At 41.5% G+C, this 4955-nt stretch overlaps 1 pseudogene across 1 annotated transcript; it reads right to left on the reverse strand.

Annotated features, from left to right (window-relative positions):
• Nucleotides 1–300: 300 nt before the first annotated feature.
• Nucleotides 301–1340, reverse strand: LOC112610883 (annotated as a pseudogene). Its single transcript, XR_003116501.1, has one exon. The product of XR_003116501.1 is annotated as a 40S ribosomal protein SA-like (transcript).
• Nucleotides 1341–4955: the final 3615 nt, after the last annotated feature.

Below are 4955 nucleotides of genomic sequence, written 5' to 3' on the forward strand. Positions count from 1 at the left end.
AATAGGCTTGATACATATATTTTTAATGTTTTAAGACTTGTTTTATGACCTAATATATGGTCTATCCTGCAGAATGATCCACGTGTTGAGGAAAAGAATGTTTATTCTGCAGTCCTTGGATGAAATGTTCTGTAAATATCTATTAGATCCATTCGGTTTATAGTGCAGATTATGTCTGATGTTTCTTTGTTGATTTTCTGTTTGAAAGATCTGTCCAATGCTGAAACTTGGGGGTTGAATTCTGTAGCTATTATTGTATTGGGGACTATCTCTCTCTTTACCTCTAATAATATTTCTTTCTTTTTTTTTTAAGAAACTGATGTTTATTTTCTATCAACCATTTTTCCATGTTGCTTAAGAGCCCGTGCAAGAACAGCTTAAGACCATTCAGTGGTTGCTCCTACCCATTCAGTGGCCTGAGCAGTGGGAGCTGCAGACCAGTCTTCCGTGGCAGGCTGAGCACTCCAGTCTTCAGTAGGGAACTGCTGAATAGGCACAGAGGGCACCTGCACACCTTCAAACCAGTCTGCAACCTCAGGCTGAGTAGCAGTGAACTCAGGAGCTGGAGCAGTCCATTCACCCTGAAATTCCTCCTTGGTCACTGCCTTTTCAGCAGCAGCTTGCTCTTCTTTTTCAATCTTTTCAGGATCTCTATAGAAGTAGAGATCAGGCATGACCTCCTACGGGTGTTCACGGGAAATGGTGCCACGCATGCAGAGAACTTCCCGAACCAGCATCCACCACATCAAACCCACTGAGTGAGCTCCCTTGTTGTTGCATGGGATGGCAATGTCCACATAGCGCAGAGGAGAATCTGTGTTACACAGAGCAATGGTAGGTAGGTTAACATGAGATGCCTCCGTGAGAGGCTGGTGGTCAGCCCTGGGGTCAGTAACCACAAGAAGCCGTGGCTCCCGGAAGGCTGCCTGGATCTGGTTAGTGAAGGTTCCAGGAGTGAAGCGGCCAGCAATTGGAGTGGCTCCAGTGGCAGCAGCAAACTTCAGCACGGCCCTCTGGCCAGTATTCCTGGAGGATATAACATTGACATCAGCAGGGTTTTCAATGGCAACAATGGCACGAGCCACCAGCAGAAGCTTCTCCCAGGTCCTCTTCAGATTTATGATGTAGATGCCATCACTTTTCCTTTTATAGATGTACTGCTCCATCTGGAAGTCAAGATTGGTGCCACCTAAGTGGGTTCCTGCTGCAAGGAACTTAAGGACATCCTTCTCCTTCATTTGCAGGACATCAAGGGCTCCGGACATTGTGAAAGTTTCCCTTTAAGTTACGAAGGGAATCCAGAACAACGCCGTATGGACCCTTCTGTAGGTAGCGCGGAAAGGACCTCTAATAATATTTCTTTTATACATCTGGGTGCTGTAGTTTTGGGTACATATATATTTAGAATTGTTATATCCTCTTGCTGTAGTGACATTTTTACCATTATATGGTGATCTTCTTTGTCTCTTCTTGTAATTTTTGTCTTGAAGTCTATTTTGTCTGATGTAAGTATGGCTACTCCTACTCTTATTTTTGGTTTCCATTGGCATGGAATATCTGTTTGTATCCCTTTATTTTCAGTTTCTGTGTGTCTATATAGGTGAAATGTATTTCTCATAGACAGCAGATCAATGGGTCTTGTTTTTTTTATTCAGTCAGTATATGTATTTTGATTAGAGAGGTTAGTCTATTTACATTCAATGATACTGATAAGGACTTACTTTTGCCATTTTATTGTTTTCTGGTTGTTTTGTGGTCTTCTCTTCCTTGTTTCTTTCCTTCTTGTCTTCCTGTGGTGAAGGTGATTTTCTCTAGTGATATGATTTAATTTCTTGCTTTGAAAATTTGTGTATCCATTATGTTTCTTTTTTGGTTTGAGGTTGCCATGAGGCTTGCAAATGCTCTTATAACCCAATATTTTAACCTGATAACAACTTGACACTATTTGCATAAACAAACAAGGAAAAAGAACACTAATAAAAACTCCATGCCTTAGTTTTATTTATTTATTTATTTATTTATTTATTTGAGACAAAGTCTTGCTCTGTCGCCCAGGCTGGAACACAGTGGCGTGATCTTAGCTGACTGCAACCTCCGCCTCCTGGGTTCAAGTGATTCTCCTGCCTCAGCCTTCTGAGTAGCTGGGATTATAGGCATTAGTCACCACGCCTGGCTAATTTTTGTATTTTTAGTAGAGACTGGTTTCACCATGCTGGTCAGGCTGATCTCAAACTCCTGACCCCATGATCTGCCCACCTCAGCCTCCCGAAGTGTTGGGACTACAGGCATGAGCCCCTATGCCTGATCCCATGACTTAATTTTATCCCCTTGCTTTTTAGCTTGTTGTTGTTTCTATTTATATCTTATTGTATTGACTGTGTCTGGAAAAGTTATTGTAGTTATTATTTTTGATTGGTTCATCATTTAGTCTTTTTACTTAAGAGTAGTTTATATACCACAGTTATAGTGTTATAATATTCTGTGTTTGTAAAATACAAAATTCTGTGTACTTACTATTACCAGGAAGTTTTGTACCTTCAAGTGATTACTTATTGCTCATTAATGCCTTTTTCTTTCTGATTGAAGTACTCTTTTTAGCATGTGTTATAGGACAGGTCTGGTATTGGTGAAATCCCTCAGCTTTTGTTTGTCTGGGAAAGTCTTTATTTGTCCTTCATGTTTGAAAGATACTTTCACTGGCTATACCATTCCACAGTAAAAGCTTTCTTCCTGCAGTACTTTAAATATGTTATGCCACTCTCCTGGCCTGTAAGTTTTCCAGTGAAAAGTCTGCCATTAGACATATTGGAGTCATTGTGTATTAGTTGTTTCTTTTCTCTTGCTGCTTTTATAGTCAATCCTTTCTTTATCCTTTACCCTTGGGAGTTTGATTATTAAATGCCTTAAAACAGTCTTCTTTGGGTTAGGTCTGCTTGATAGTCTATAACTTTCTTGTACTTGGATATTGATATATTTCTCCAGGTTTGGGAAGTTCTCTGTTACTGTCTTTTCTTTCTACCCCTATCTCTTCCTCTACTTCCTCTTTAAGGCCAATAACTCCTAGACTTGCCCTTTTGAGGTTATTTTCTAGATCTTGTAGGCTGGCTTCATTGTTTTTTATTTTATTTTATTTTTTGTCTCCTCTGTATATTTTCTTTTTCTTTCTTTATTTTATTTTATTTATTTATTTAATTTTTGAGACAGGGCCTTGCACTGTCACCCAGACTGGAGTGCAGAGACACGACCTCAGCTGACTGCAACCTCCACTTCCCACGTTCAAGTGATTCTTGTGCCTTAGCCTCCCAGGTAACTAGGATTACAGGCATGAACCACCACACCTGGCTAATTTTTGTATGTTTAGTAGAGATGAGTTTTCACCATGTTAGCCATGCTGGTCTTGAACTGCTGGCTTCAAGTGATCAGCCTACCTTGGTCTCCCAAAGTGTTAGGATTACAGGCATGAGCCACCTCAGCTGGCTCCTCTGTGTATTTTCAAATAACACTAATTCTTGCTTCTGTTTGACCCATTCTGCTATTGAAGGACTGATGCATTCTTCAGTATACCAGCTGCATTTTTTTCAGCTGCAGAATTTTTGCTTGATTCTTTTAAAATTATCTCAGTCTCTGTTAAATTTATCTGATAGAATTCTGAATTTCTTCTCTGTGTTATCCTGAATTTCTTTGAGTTTCTACAACAGAGCTCTTTTGAATTCTTTGTCTGAAAGGCCACATATCTCTGTTTCTTCTGGATTGGTCCTTGGTGCCTTATTTAGTTCATTTGGTGAGGTTATTTTTTCTTGGATGGTGTTGATGCTAGAAGATGTTCTTGGTGTCTGGGCATTGAAGGGTTAGGTATTTATTTTAGTTTTCACTCTCTGTGCTTATTTACAGCCATCCTTCTTGGGAAGGCTTTTCAGATATTTTAAAAACTTGGGTGTTGTGATTGAAGATGTATCTCCTTTAGGGGACACTGGAAGCCCAGTAACACTGTGGTTCTAACAGACTCATAGAGGTACTGCCTTAATGGTCTTGGACAAGATACAGAAGAATTCTCTGGATTACCAGACAGAGACTCTTGTTTCCTTCCATTTCTTTCTCTCAAATGTACAGTCTCTCTCCTTGTTCTGAGTTGCCTAAAGCTGGAAGTAGAGTGACACAAGCACTCTGTGGCCACCACCACTGTGACTATACTGGGTCAGAACTGAAGCCAGCACAGCACTGGGTTTTACCTAAGGCCTGCTGTAACCACTCCCTGGCTACTACCTATATTCACTCAAGGCCCTGGGGTCTATAATCAGAAGGTGGCAAATCCAACCAGGCCTGTGTCCTTCCCTTCAGGGCGCTGAGGTCCCTTCAGCCCCGGGTAGGTCCAGAGGTGTCATCTAGGAGTCAGGGACTAAAGTCAAAAACCTTATAATTCTATCTGGTGTCCTGTTGTATTGCAGGTGAGCTGACAAACCATATGATACGGTCCTTCCCACTCTTCCCTCCCCTTTCTAAAGGCAGAGGAGCCTCATGTTGTAGCCACTAACACGTCAGGAGGAGTACTGCCAGACTACTGCTGATATTCCCTTAAGGCCCAAGGTCTTTTAAGTCAGCTTGTCATGAATGCTGCCGGGCCTTGGACTCACCCATCAGGGCAGTGAGTTTTCCTCTGGCCCAGGGCAGGTCCAGAAATGCAGTCTAAGAGTCATGGAGTTGGGGACTCCAAGAACCCACTTGGTGCCCTACCATTGTATTATTCAGGGTTCTCTAGAGGGCAGAACTAATAGGATAGATGTATATATAAAGGGGAATTTATTAAGGAGTATTTACTCACACGATCACAAGGTGAAGTCCCACAGTAGGTCATCTGCAAGTTGAGGAGCAAGGAAGCCAGTCCAAGTCACAAAACTTCAAAAGTAGGGAAGCTGACAGTGCAGCCTTCAGTCTGTGGTCGAAGGTCCAAGAGTCCA

The sequence above is a fragment of the Theropithecus gelada genome, chromosome 17 (assembly GCF_003255815.1).
Source record: "Theropithecus gelada isolate Dixy chromosome 17, Tgel_1.0, whole genome shotgun sequence".
Taxonomy (NCBI): domain Eukaryota; kingdom Metazoa; phylum Chordata; class Mammalia; order Primates; family Cercopithecidae; genus Theropithecus; species Theropithecus gelada.